We start from the raw sequence: 14,715 nt of genomic DNA on the forward strand, positions 1-14,715 counted from the left end.
CTGGAAGAGCATTCAGAAAGCCCTGACACAGAACCTGGCCTAAAGAAACGCCACTTCTTGCCCTTGTGTTTAAGTACATCCATTGAGGATCAGTGGGCAGGGGGTGAAACCAGCAGGAGAGACTTGTAAATGCAGCAGAAAAACAGAGATCTCAGCAAAACCTGATACAGGAAACACTGAAAGAGAATATAAAGTTTATTTGGGTTTTGGGTTCTTTAGTGGTGTGTTTTCTCCATCTAATTGATTGCCTTAATGAGGGTGAGGCTCTTATCAGACCCATGAGGAAGGCCACCTGGGAAGAGTGGGGGAGAAAATGGAGGGTTGATTTACATATAAAGAGCGGTAGTGCTGTTGGCCACAAGGGTGTTCAGTCAGGCTGTGTCCTTTCCTCTTTGCTTTCACGTCGAGAGCTGTTTGCTCACTGTGGAGTCGTTGGGAGCATTACTGAAGAGTTCGGAGGGAAGCAGTGTGCTGGGAAGGCTGCATCTGCACCGGTGATGTGGCTGCATCTCTCCTCACTGGAAAGAGAGCTGAAGTTCTGGGGGCTGAGGGGCTATCAGTCCCTCTTAATTAACAGGTATGAGGGAGGTTTCTAGGCCCAGAACCATAACAACAGCAGAATTGGTGGTGCATGAGTTTGTTCTCTGTGTGAGTGTCTTGCATATGTCCACAACTGGAGCCCAGCCTCACCCCCAGGTTGATTTTCAGCAAGAGCTGTGGTTCCCTAGGCAAGGAGGAGCAAGAACCTCTGCCTTGAGAGATAGAAAGCCCACGTATGAATGGTGAACGATGATGAAAACTCTTTCCTCTTTCTTACATGCTTCAGGCTTTTTTACAGAAGGCAATCAGGCTGTCTGGCTGTGATCTGTGTAGTGCCAAGAGACACAGCTGTGGGCTGAGTGCTCCCAAACCTGCTGATGTTTGTCTGTGCTGCAGGTGTGCTGGACCTCAGTGGGTCAGGGGCAGAAAATGTAGGTGGTGTGTGGGTGTATAATGAAACCCCTGCACCCTTGTGCTGCTGTCAGGTTGCATCATATTTGCAATCAGACAAACAAATCAAGGGGCTGGGGAGCCCAGCCACTCTGCCTGCTGACTAATCTCCCCTCCCCACGCCTCTGGCTGCTGAGCCCTGCCGTGGGCTTTTGGCACATGGGAGCCCTGTGGCTTGGTTTGCTGGGAGCTCAAAGGGGTTTGACTGGCAGGAGGAGCCCCCAAGCCGGGGACTCTCCACTAAACCTTTTTCCCATGGTGTTTTAAGCAGGGTGTAGCAGCAGCAAGGGACTCTGTAGAGAGTGTGATGTTACAGAATAAAAGTGGGGGTGGCAGGGTCTGTTAGCATGCTCGCAGTAATTCCCAGCTCCGTGACAATGAGCCACTGATATCATCACACATGCTGGGCCAGGTCCCACATTCCTCCTTTTGCCTGAGTACCTGATGAAAGCAGTGGGAATTGCTATCCAAGATAATGGTTGCAGGATCAGGTGGATGATGACACCCTGCTTTTCTTATCATTTTATCTCTGGCACTGCCTCTCTCTCTCCCGCCACGTCTCTTTCCACTAGCGATGTTTTCATTCTGTGCTCACAAAGTGTAAGCAGAGCCCACTGGAGAACTCCAATATGCATATGATCCCTGGAAACACCACAAACTTTTGGGAGAACACTCTTCTGCTTTGTTTCCAGCATTTAAATTGCATCAGGAGATTCATAAAGCCATGTAATATCTTGTTGCTGTTGCCCTGGGCGAGCAGTTGCTGCATGATCTATGGTGAGGAGCAGATGAGGATGTGGCCAGGCAGCAGCATGTGGGGAGGGGGTGCAGTAAGATGTCCTGGAGATCACCTTGGTTTGTAGACCCCCTCCATCAATACCTTTGAGATCCCATTCTTGAAAGTTTACATGGCTGAAGAAATCTTATCAGGCATGATAAACAGATTCAAATGTTTGTATGATTGCTGCTGTCTCTGATCCCTTGCCCTGGTAGGACTTTCCATGGTGCCCTGGATCTCTGCAGGCTGAGCTTCTCTGGCTCTTTTCCAGAGTAGGAAGGCAAAGTGAATTGGTGTCATTTGGGAAACTGAAAGAACCATGGGAACTATGAGTTACACACACTGTTCAAACTCCAGCATTCCTGCAAGCTGGAGCCTTGGGGAAAATGAAACATTTCCCTTGCCCAGGAGAGCATGTCAGCCCTGCTGACAGGCACCTGAATTAAAGTGAGAAGGGTTGGTGTTTGCAAAAAACCCCCCTACCAATGATCTCAAATGATCTGGGAGGCTGACACAGCTCTGTAAGTAACACTGAGCCCTAGATGAACAATGAAACCCTCCTAAATTTTCCTGAGTGAAATCAAAAGTAACTGAGGTGTCAGTCATTAGAATATGTGCCCTCACAGCTGCTGGCACTGGAGGACCACTTAAGAATCTCTTCTCCTGTTGGAGGTTGGCCTTGGACCAGGGATGGAGGCGGGCAGAGCTGCAGAGGCGTCTTGGTGCAAGTGCAGGGGCAGCCAGACCTTTGGGTGGGTATCATCCCTGTTATCCTGGCTGCTGGCTGAGGCTTGGTTGGAAGTGCAAACATAACCCAGGTGGGTTTTGTGTTTGTTTCTAGTATGGCAATAGGAGATTTATCCTACTTGATAGAGAATAACTTGTGAAGGATTTTACATTGCACCCACTCAAGTTCTTAGACGTGGGAAATTAGTATAGATTCAGTTAATAGTTTGTGTACTGGTGATCTTTCTATCCGTGGACAGGCAAGAGACTGGTGTGCTCTGACATTTGAGTGCTCTTGGCCCCAGATGCAAGAGATGCAACAAGTAGTTGAGAGCATGACTTCCCTGTAAGGACAAGGTAGTCCTTGGTTTGGGTGGAAGCAGAGCTGTACTTCAGAAACTGTTTCGACAGCTGTTGGTCTCAAGTGGGCTATAATCACAAGAGATATAAATATGTAACTTTCTCCCCATTTTTCTGTGTTGTCTGAGGATCTGAACTTCAATCCTCATGTTTGGGCCCTGGGGCTGCAGAGGGGCAGGTAGAGGACCATGGGGACCAAGAACCAATCCTCTGTCATTCAGACATGTTGAGGCTGAAAGAAGTTTTCAAGTATATTCTATCAGCTGTATATGGACCTCATCCTTTTAGGTGACAGTGGCTATAGTGAGGTGGAATCCCGACTTTGTGGTATCTTTAGGGACCCCCATTCCCACTGTCAGGACTAGGGAGGTCAGCTCCTTCTCCGGAGATTACTGGTGGCACTGTCCCCTAGCGCTGCTTGGTGCAGACACCAGCATCAGGAGCTGTAGGATCACTGACTCCAGCCCCACATGTGATCACACTTGGTGGCTCTGATCCCTCCTCCCTCTGCAGGACGGTGTCCATTTCCTTATCTATTTCCGTTCTGTAAGTGCTTTGATCTCTGGGTGGATTCAGCGCCAAAGCCAGGTGTTCCCAGATACTTTTTTCTTTTTTTTTTTTCCCCCTTGATGTTGCAAGTTATCAGTTACTTTGTTGACATGTTTCAAGTCTGCCTTAAAGATATTGATTTGCTTGCTAACTGGTGTTGCAAGCAGGCAGGGAGATGCCCTGGTCAGCTTCTAAACGCTCAAAGCTGTAAAGCCGCAGCTTTCCTGGGTGAGCACACCGGTCCCAGGATGTGCTCTCCTGCCTCCTCTCTGTGCAGTGGTGCAGGGGCCAGGCTGAACTGTTACAAACTCCTCATTTGTAGCTGCACCGCAGCCAGCTGCTGACCGGTACAAAGCAGTGTGTCTGATCACGGGCCAGCCCTGTGACCCCTGCGTCTGCACAGCACAAACAGTTCATCCTTTTTAAGGTGTGATGAGCTGATCCAGCAATTCCTGGTCCAAACCGTGTAACTCCTACTTGACAAGAGTATTTTTTTTGTTTTGAAGACATCAGGATAGGGAAACTCCTCCACTTCCTTTGGAGTTTGTTCCAGTGGTTAATAATTCTTGCTACTAAAAAATGTGAGTCTCGTTTCTCACATGAACTTGGTTGACTTTTGCTTCCCATTGCTGCCTTTCGTGCCAGTCTCATCCAGTGTGTGCAGTGGAAGTAGGACAGATGACTGAGAGCATCTCAAGTTCAAATTCTAATAATCTTGCTAAATTTCTAGAGGACTGGAATTTATTTTCTTCCAGAAAGTGATGGACAAAATATTCTGCAGCAGCTGGAGAGAAATAACCCTTCTGACTGTAAAGAACTGACCCCCACACTCTCTTCTCTCTCTGCCTCCAACTCTGTTCTCCAATCTTTTTCTGCAGCTGATTAAGAGGGAATCCCCTGCTGGAAGAGGAAACTAACACAGAAAAATCCCTTTTCAGGAATGGGCACTCTGGCTAATCAAGCTGAGATTGCACTGTTAGGAGGAACCTTTCAAAAATCAGGCCCACAGCAATGGACAGCAAGGGAACCTTTTTAAGATCCACAGAATAAGATAGCTGGCAGCTTTATTTAGAGGTGCAATCCAGTTCTTGTGTTTGGAAGCAAGAGAAAAGTGCTTCAATAGGAGTTCAGTTACAGTTGTTTTTATAAATCTTTTGCAATGCACATCTCAGCTAAAACAACCTTGCAATTAATTGTGTAGACAAAAGCCTGATGTAACCAAAATCTGATATAAAATCTATCTCTACTTCCATAGCCCTTCTTGAACTCTAATCTAAAACAAACAAACAAAACTTTAAGGAGGTGAAAGAGAGAATTTCTGTATCTGGATGTTTTTGCAGGGCAGTCCTACAAGCCTGAGCTATTAGCATTCAACAGCAAGGAAATATCACTACAATTGTTGCCTGTTGATGGGCTGCATTTCCCACTGACCGGTGCTCACTGCAGAATTGATGGGATGATATTGATGTGACAGTGCCTCTCTCATAGCATCTCCTAAACCCAAATGTCAGAGTCAAAACTCCTGTCCATAGCTCTTCTGGTTTTCTCCAACGTGTCCAGCTGACAAGGGTGCCTGGGAGGACTGGGAATCATTTGCAGCCAAGTATTTAATGAATGTCTGAAATAAACCAGACAGGGTTTATTTGTGGCTGTGTGGCCACCTCCTTCTGCACTGAGCTCAGCATGTCACATCACCTCCTGCCTCCCCAGACAACTTCTGCATGGCAGCCAATGTGACAGGCTTCACTGTGCCTTCTCCTGGTGTGTCCAAAATGATCCAATTTAGGCTGACAGCTACAAAACACAATGAGAAACATATATTGTGGTGATCCTGTCAGTTGTGACTGGACTGGAGAAATGTCTTCTGCCTAAGTGCTGAATTTGCCGACAAAGAATTGAAGCCAAACAAATGGATAGAATTGCCTGCTGTGAAAAATGGTAGGTGCTAAATGGTCCTAAAGACTGGCCACCATTAAATGCTTTGGAGTTGGGATTTCTTTTTTCTTTTTGGTTGGGGAAGGCTTTTCTGCTTGTCTGTGCTCCTGTGTCCAGGTACAGCCCCCTGGAGGATGTCAGGATCAACCTGTCCAAACCACCATCTGGTGTGATACAGAACGGCTTCATTTCTGCCTGGAGGAAGGCATTTCTCACAGAGTTTCAAGACTCTCCATGCTAGATGCCTGTGTAGCTCCCTGAGCTCCTCCCTCTCCAGGATGAATTAAGTCATCAGTGGTTGCACATTCTTTAGACAAGGCCACAATTTTCCCCTTATCTTCTTGATTTCAACCCTTTTTGTCTTTTTTAACCAGAGGTGGTGGAAAAAAAAGGGTCCTTTCCACCCTCCTGGAAGTCAGTCAGAGTCTTTCTTCTGTCACTGACTAACATGTGTGACTTGCCCTGGAAGAAGTAGTTGTTTGGCTTTGGACATGGGTTTCCTCCTCCTCTCTGAAGGTCTGCATTCAGAAGGATGTTTGAATCTTCCCCATAATTCCTGTCTTGGTTACCTTGGTGCATGACAGGAGGCAGGAGTTTCTGTATTTTTGGAGTGCAGAAACCATTTGTAAAGAACAAGACACTGTATGTGTTCCTCTGAAACAGGCAGAGCATTGCCAGCAGCAAAAACTGGAGAATCATAAGTGGCTTTTCCAACTATCAGGCCCCACTTTTCCTCTTGTGCACTAGGGTGGATATGCAATGCAGGAGACTTACTTAAATGCCAAGTGAAACACAAAATGAGCATATTCATGTCTGAGGCATCTGACGTGCTCCTCTTGTTGAATAAGGCCCCATCACCTCCCATTTCCACACTGTCCCAGAGCACTTCCTGCTGAAGGCAGGCAGCTCTAAGCCTGAGCACTTGTGCCTGCAGCTGACCAACCCACCGCACCAAAGTGCAAAGTGTCTCGGATAGGGAGAGTGGGCTTTGGCTGCCTCTGGCCCCTTCCTGGTTTCCAGCTCTTTCACAGGGTAAATCGAGCCTTTGTCCTGCTCAGCATCATGAGGCCGGGCTCCTTCGGGCAGGGACAATGCTCTCTTGTTAAGGAATAAGCCTGGAGGGAGGGGGCTGAGCGTGCAGCACCTTCCAGCACCAGCCTCTGATGTGAATGGTGCCAAGGTGAGTGTTCGTGGAGGGAGGGATTGCCCACAGTACCCATCCCTGCAGCAAGAGCAGCAGAAGTTGACACATCTACCTCTCACCTGGTGTGTGTTTTTTTTAAACCTGAGAATTATCTTAAAATAGAGCCACCTACACCACACTGAGGTGAATAGCCAGCACGAAGCAAATTCATCACTCTGGGCTTAAAGCTGCAGCACGGAAAGGGCAAAGAAGGGCCAAAGTGTGAGCTGGTCAAGCTGAGGCCTCTGGAAAAGTCAGCAGAGAGATATTTTCTCTCTGTGTCAATCCAAGAGAAATTCCACAGGCTTGTCCCAAACCTACCGTAGGTCTGCACTTGGCGGGGAGGACTCATCACACTTCTGCTCACGGCCCCTGCAGGGAGCTCTGTACTGCTCCAGGACACCCTGAGGAGAGGCTTGGGCCCACAGTGGGAGAGGGAGCAGATACTTAAACCTGCCCTCAGGAATGAACTTGGGGTATTACCAAAATATGCAAATAGATCTTCTGTGCTCTCCCTGCTGCAGTGAGGGTGATTTCTCCCCTCTTTAAAGACATCCGGAGAAGACACACAGGCAGTCTTGTCATGCTAACCCTGTGATAAAGTAGTCACCATACAGGAAGACCACGCTGAGCTGAGATTCTCCAGACCTGTCTCAGCCTGTTACTGCCTTTCTGTGGACCCTTTGCTGCCACACCACCAGAAGGGACTAGGCAGAGGTAAGCCCCAGGAAACTTCATTGTTTGCATGTCTCTCTCTGCTTTCCCTCTGTGCTTCTGGAGGTTTGTGCTCGGAGGTGTCACATCATGTGTGTGCTTCTTGGTGGGATACCTTTATGTACTGATGGTATTTCTTGCTAGCTAGAATGTACAGAGGGTGCTGCTCTGATCCATGTGGAGTAGGTGTGGAAAAGAGTCCCTATCACCACACATTCATAGCTCAACGTGGTGCCAGGCACGGCCCCAGGAGCAGACTTGCAATATCACAAATTTGTTTTATTCCTGGAAAAGCTTCAGTTGTTCCTTTCGGGTAGGCACTTCCTGGGGTTGTTAGGATAAAAAAAGGAGCGGCAGCTTGAGCAGCCTGTTTTCTGTAGGCTCGAGTAGTACAACAGGAGTGCCACGTCTGCACAGTGAACAGTGTCTCTAGGACTGACCTCCCGTGGCAGAATGGTTTCTTACAAAAACCTGGCTTTGTGTATCTTTAAGCCCCTTGGCTCCAGGTGCTCAAGGTCTTTCCAAATCAGTCCAAATGTATATTTTTCCCCTTCCTGGTAGATAAAAGATGTGTTGTGAACAACTGAAACTGTCAGTGATTCAGCCAGTGGCAGATGTGTCAGATGTCCCTATTCCCAAAGCAGCGCTGCTGAGGTCTTGGTGGTGGCACGTCCCAGTGACCAGCCCTCCCAACTGGGGCACTGCCCCTTAATCCACACTCACCATACAGCACTGCTTCCCTGAGCACTGTCTCTTAAGGGGCTCCTGAGAGATCCCAGGGGTGCAGGAAAGGAAACATTCATGTCTGTGCCATGTTCCTGGAGGAGGAGGTTGGTGGGAAGAGAGATGAGCAACTGCCATGAAGGCTCACTTTGCCACCCACTCCTAAGCTGGACTTCCAGTATCACTGCAAGTAATGCTGGACAAATGTTCTGGCAAGTGACAAATTGTTTCCCAGCTCAGCCTCGTTCTCTTCCCACCTTTTTTTCCCTGTGAGTCAACTTCTGCCTACACAGATGCTTCCAGAGCAGCCCGAATGCCCTCGTCGTGGTGCACTGATGGGATGGTGAGTTTGCACTGAGGCACATTTTCTGCCCCTGGATTTCTAGATTTTCCTCTGTGTGGGCAGAGAGCAGCATGATGCTGAGTGACTGAAGTCCCTGTTCACAGTTCATGAATAACAAAGAGTGCCAAAGCTTGCAGCCCCAAAGCCACATTTCACGGGACCTCCAGCACACAGTCAGGCAGCAAACAGCTGCAGTGATATGGTATGTGAGGCTTTGTGCTGATCTTCAGCCAGCGCTTACCCTCCTCATGCCAGAGCTGGAGTAAGGGATGGTGATGGATGGTTCAGCCCCTCCAGCATGGCAACCACTGGCTCTGCTGGGACCTTTCTGCTGATATCTTGACAAAGGAAAGCAAAGCTGAATCTGCTGGGTGCAAAAGGGGTGGAGCAAGCCGCAGTTTATAGGGGGAGCATTTTCTTTCCGCTCTGAAGGACTGGCTGTTACTTTATCAGATTTGTAGGATGGGACCCTCTGCTAGCTGTAGGCTATAAAGTAGCCCTAGAGATCCTTCACTGTGAGCAGTCTCTGTCAGAAGGGTCATTTCCCAGGAGAAACTTCAGAAGGGTGATGAGGAGTGCTTGACTTTGAAGGTGTGGTTGGTTTTGTTTTTTTTTTTCTTTAACAAACAAGAGACTCTTAATAAACCTGAAAATCCCCCTTTTAAATTTGATACACTGGCCTCTTCCAGACTCCCAAGTTTCAGGGAGGAAGTAATAGGAAGTGAGATTAAACAGGCTAGAAGCTGAGGGATCAAAGCACTGAGGATCCAAGCGCTGCTTGCTGGGGTGCAGTTTGCACACTGATGGGCAAGGCAGTTTCTGCTGCAAGAGCTCCTGTGCAAGAGGCCCTTTGCCATAGCTGCAGAGGAAATCAGCTGTGTCACCCCACAGGCTCTTTTCTGTCAGTAGGAAACTGTGATGAGGGCTCATATTATAAGCAGCAGCATTGTATTGGCAAGGGTTTCCAATACAAAGTTGACCTAAAAGAAACCAAGATGCTGCAGTGATACAACTGCGTGTTTGATAATACCCATGCAAATTATTGCTCACGTCCTGCTGGTCTCAGATCTTGTTCTTCCTACAGGACAGAGGTGAGCAAAAGCATGGCAGGTATTGGCTGTTATTTTTAGCTCTCCTGTTTTTAAGTGAATGGCATTGTTGCTGGTATTTACTTCCATTTTACCTTACCTTAAGTATGGTACCCTCTTACTCTGCCTGTGAAATGCAGGGCTGGAATGTAGTCCTACTCTCACAACACACTTTGGTGCAAAGAAAACTATAATGGGCCCAAAGTGATGGGGGAGGTTTATTTTATAAAGATGCTCAAGTGAGCTATGCCATCAAAAGGATACAAAGTCGAAGCCACATCCTGCCAGCCTGGCTAATCCATAAAAGAGCTTTCAGTGTTTTCCCTTGGAGTAACAGCTTTAAATTTTAATAAGCTGTAGTGTACTTTCACCGGATGTAATAAGCTGATACAAAGTTTAAATGGGGTTAAGTAAGAAGGAACCTAGGAGAAAGGAACATAAAAGAAGTAAATTATTTCCTGTCTTTTACAAATTTATTTCACTGGGTTTATTTTGGAAAAAAAAATATTTCATTCAAGTTATTTTTTTTGTTCTCTGGATGATTCAGTGTCAGGGGAGGGAGACTATACTTGAAGTAACCACAGAGCAACTTGAGCAGAGAGGACACTTAGTAAAAAGAAATAAATTTATCAAGTTTTTAATTCAGGTTACTTTGCCATTTAATTCTAGGACAGTTACCAAGTCACAGGCATGTGTGCCTGAACGTGACCCACATAATCCTGTAAAACGGGGATTTGTATGAGGACGCCTTGAAAGGTCATCCAGCCCACCTGTACCCTGAGGTACAATCGCGTGTGAGTCTTTCTGGACAGAGATTTGCCGAGCCTGTTCCTGGAGCCCTCAGCCATGGAGAACCGCAGCCAGAGGAGCGACCCCTGTGCCAGAACTCAGCTTTCCTGTAAGCCCATTACCTGTGCTACTGCTGGGAAAAGCCAGCTCTGCTTTATCTGCTTCCCCTCCACAGCTCCAGGTGGTCACAGCCTCCCCCAGCCCACTGCCTCCAGCTGCTTCCCCTTTCCCCACAGCTGCCTTTTAGACACCCTGAGCAGACCCAAACAGCACCAGAAACACCATCTAGGGTGATGTGCGGGGGGTAGCCCAAAGCCAAGAGCACTTTATGTGTGGTTTCTGTTTGCAAAGGTGGGGTAGAGAGCTTTCTGGACATGGGATGTGCAATGCCATGCTCGTGCTGGGGTAAGTGAGGTGGTTTGTGGCCTGCACCATGACCCACTGGTTGCCCTGTCCTGACTGTGTCATGCCTGGGGACCCCTGAAAACAAGCAGGGGCTGTGGGCTGGGTATTTTTCTTCTTACTGGCACTGCTATAGATAACAGAGGCGTATGGGGTTTTACTGAATGTGCTTGTTTGCTTATAGATATGTGTAGCCTACTGAAATGGCTCCAAAACGTTTTCGGCTGAAAACATGAGCTGTTCCATTTTGAGCTCAAAAAGTCATTTCTGTACCCAGGAGCTGTACTCATTCTCAGTGGAGTGGGCATAGTAACACACACTGTGCAGTGGATTATACTTATGTGATTATAGCCTCTAGGCAACAACCTGGTGCTTAAGAAATGAGTCAGTCAGAAAGACCAAGGCAGAGGGAATCAGATTCAGCGACGATAAGATTTGCTTCCAGAAGATCTGGACTGAAGGATACAGCATTCCTTCGAGATATGCTTGTCCTAACAGCCAATTAAACAGCATATGTAGGAATATTTTATGTTACTTGGTGTCTCACAGCAGTCTAAAGAAGCAATAACCACACGCAAGGACTTGCAGTATGACAGGTTAGTTGGGTACAGAAAGGCAGGAAGAGCTGGGAGACGTGAGTGAAAGCCCGGCCAGGCTGGTGATAGCTGTATTAGTGCAGGGAGATCTGCCAATGCAGAATAGGAGCAGGTTCCTGGAAATGCATCCAGGAAAAGGGGAAGAGACAGGATGAGAAGGCTAGAATGCATGTGGGGAAGCAGTGGCAGGAAGAGAAAGGAACAAATGAGAACTGGCAAGTTGATAAAAGAACAAAAGGGCTTTGTCTCACATTAAAGGCAGCTAACTACAGAAATCATTTTCCCATGTAAGCAATTACTGCAGCTACCCCAGGGATAGTATGTGGTTGAAAATGGAAAGACGGGTTCTTTACATTCATAACTGTGTCTGGCGAGTGCTCCATCAGTATGGCTCATGATGCTGTGGGTCATATCAGGCAGCAGAGAAATTGAAACTTGATTGTGTGGATAGATGGATTCCCTGTTTTAAAAATTATCTTCCATCTGTATGCAGGGTTAAGCCACTAGCTAGTGGAACAGAAAGAACAGAGGCTTCTAGAAGGTGGCAGGAGGTTTGCTTCATTCCTCTTTCACCCCTGACTCTGGCTGTTGACAGCAGCTTCCAGCAGTCAGTGCAGTCGCAGTCACGTAGGCATGAGTCAGGTGAAAATCAGACTAAGACAGATTCCCTTTCAGCCTGATTTTCAGAAATGCTGAGTGCAGGCAACTCCTGTCTGTGTCTGATAGTGCTTTTCACCCTGTAGAATCAGCTTTTGGCAACAGGTGTTCTGTTGAGACTGAGAGAAATTCATAACGAGACGAGTGATCACAATCAGATCTTAGATCCTACACTTCATCTCATGAGTGACCAAGTCACGACATCAGTGAGGTCTCAGTCTGACAATCTCCAAGTGCCACTGCTCAGCTGACCTTAGCCCTGGGTATAAATTGAAGTGTCTTGCAGCTCTCCGTTTACCAGCACAAACTTATCTCACTGCCACTGCTTGTCCTGTAAGTGTTTTGACATCATCCACTCCAAAATTAGCAACTGATGATATGGAAAACTTAATAACGTTAAAGAAATGCCAACCCATCTTCTCTGCTGCCTTGTGCTATGCTTTGTTCATCCGAGGAATTTCTTGCATTTCACAACCAACAGGAGGATGTGGGTTCAGGATTGCTCCCCAGGAGGGGTATGATGCAGCTCAAGCTCCAGAGTAGGACTCCATGGCATTTAGGCTACTCTCTATAACACCTCCCTGATGTGTCTCCTTTATGATCTTTGGTCTGCCTTCTCCTCAGTCTCCTTTCCAGGAGCTTTCTGGCTTTCTCTCACCTTTGGTCTTGCCGAGGTTTGGTCTGAACTCTTTGGAGTTACCGGCACATTTGTAACATCCAGGACAGGGCATCCCATGTCTCAGCTGAGGCAAATCAAGCCCTAGAAATGTGGCTGAGCCTGTCTCTTTTCCTTCCCAAGCAATGGTGTTCATTTGTTCATGTAAGCCTCCTTTTAAAGCTCGTTTTGAGTTTTATTCTCTCCAAAAGGCAGTTTTTTACTCTTGGGCAATACCTTCTGGATGCTGTTGCCTAGGGTGGAGGTTCAGCTGCACCCCTCGGGAGATGGGATGGTCACTCCCCAGCTGCAGCGAGAGTTTCCCTTTGCAGCACTGGGAATGGGCAGAAACACAGGGCCCGGAGGAGGTGGGGAGGGGAGAAGGGAAGAATGAGCTAGGTTAGGGGAAATACAGCCTGGAAGAAAAGGAAAGGACCAGCTGATCTGAAAGTCCCGATAAAAGCCCAAGACAAAGGCTGAAAGAGCCTGGGAGGTTATAGGGGGAAGTGGGAGGAGGAGCAGAGAGATGCGGCAGAACTTAAGTGGGAACGATGTAAAATGCTGCAGGGAGGAGGGGAGTTCCCTACCTAAGGCAGAGAGTGGTTTAATTTACTCAACCACTTCCATTTACAGGAATCGGGGCCCTTTCCTTCTTCTGGCTGGGAGCACCCAACAAATGAAGGAGGTGCTCCAGCAAGAAAAAGTATCCGTGTCCATCCCACAGCCCTGACAGCATCAGCCCCGATTGCTCATCTGTTTCCAAGTACAGCTGAGACATTTTGCTGGTGGGCAGAGAAGTCAGGGACACTGCATCCAGCACCCTGCAGCGGAGGAAGCATTAGTACTGCTGTTGTTAGCCTTGTTATTTTCTCCTAATAAAAAGGTGGTCATGACTCACTCCATTAAGAAACAAAAGCAGAGCTGTAATCTACTGAAAGGCAGTTGTTTGGATGCTCAGCATTAGGCGTGTAAAAGGAGGAAGGTCAGCTGCAGGTCAGGTCTGGTGATATACACCCTGCCACCAGCACGGCCCAAACTTCAGGTGTTCTCCAGAGAATTGATTTTTTTGGGCTGCGGTAATTTGCCCCGGCTTCAGAGGTTTCACTTTTGGCAGGAGTGTGGAGGGAGAAAAAGCTCTGTTTCTCACCCCTTCACATTTCAGTTGGGTTTCCTGAGAGGAAATGATACTGCGACTGTGCTGGCCCCCTCCTTCCTCTCGGGAGGGAGGAGCACACCAGCATCTGCTCACAGCACCTCTTCCCTACGCCCCACTGGGACCAGTTTGCCAGCTGAGCTGTTACTGGGGTGTGAGTCCCGAGGGAAGCAGGCTGCTTCTCACAGAGGAAGTGGTGGCCCCTGGAGCTGGGGACTGAGAGTCAGGGAAGGCAGGTTGTGTTCAGGTGGTGTGCAGGTTTTCTGTGTGAGCAGGACTAGGTCACAGCACCCCTACCCATGCCAGATTTCCCATCTAGTCCATGTGAAGGTTTTTGGCACAGTTGTGGTGATCCAGTTCTGACCGGAACCGTGCTGGCACGTGGGTCTCACCCAGCCATGTAGCTCACAAAGCCCAGCTGCCTCCCAGGGTGGGTGCAGGGAAAGGGAGGGAGCCGGGCTGCCGTGATGGCAGTGGCCAGGTGAAGACAACACCCACGCTGAATGCGCTGTGAACATCTGCCCCTACCCACAAGCTACTCCTATTTCTGTTCCATCTCATACCCTGGCTGACTCAGAGGGGGGGAGGGGGGGTCAGGTTAGAAGGAGCCAGATGGGAGGTCTGTAGGGGGATTAAAAGAGGAAGAGGAGGAGGAGTTGCTTCAAAACCAGCAGTTGCCATTCTTTCAATCAGACTGAACGTTTTCTTTGCACAGCCTCTTTCATGCTTCTCTGTTTCAGCTGCAGGCCATTCGAGGCAGGGATGGCACTTCCTGCCTGCTCTTGAGGTGAGCATTCTTTCAGGGCACCATCACAATAAATGACACCCTGCTCTTAGATAGCTCCACTGTCATCTGCCCGGGCTGTAATGAGCTTGACTGGAGTTCATCCTTTTGCTTCACTTCTTCTAGGAACTTCCACTCATTGTTTTACCCTCTTTACACAGCTATCTACAATGAAAGGGCAAGTGCCAAATTTCCCAGTTCCTGTGCATCTTGGTGTCATGATTTCTGGACACAGGCACAGTCAGCGATCTGTGGTGTAAGTCTTGCAAGTCCTTGAGACACAATCTTAT

General features: G+C 48.1%; 1 long non-coding RNA gene across 1 annotated transcript; it reads left to right on the plus strand.

Annotated features, from left to right (window-relative positions):
• The first annotated feature begins 375 nt into the window (after positions 1 to 375).
• On the plus strand, positions 376 to 14,204 carry LOC120756139 (uncharacterized). Its single transcript, XR_005702033.2, has 3 exons — positions 376 to 577; positions 10,059 to 10,287; positions 13,122 to 14,204. It is a non-coding gene; the product is annotated as an uncharacterized LOC120756139 (long non-coding RNA).
• Positions 14,205 to 14,715: the final 511 nt, after the last annotated feature.

The sequence above is a fragment of the Hirundo rustica genome, chromosome 8 (assembly GCF_015227805.2).
Source record: "Hirundo rustica isolate bHirRus1 chromosome 8, bHirRus1.pri.v3, whole genome shotgun sequence".
In the NCBI taxonomy this organism is placed as follows: Eukaryota; Metazoa; Chordata; class Aves; order Passeriformes; family Hirundinidae; genus Hirundo; species Hirundo rustica.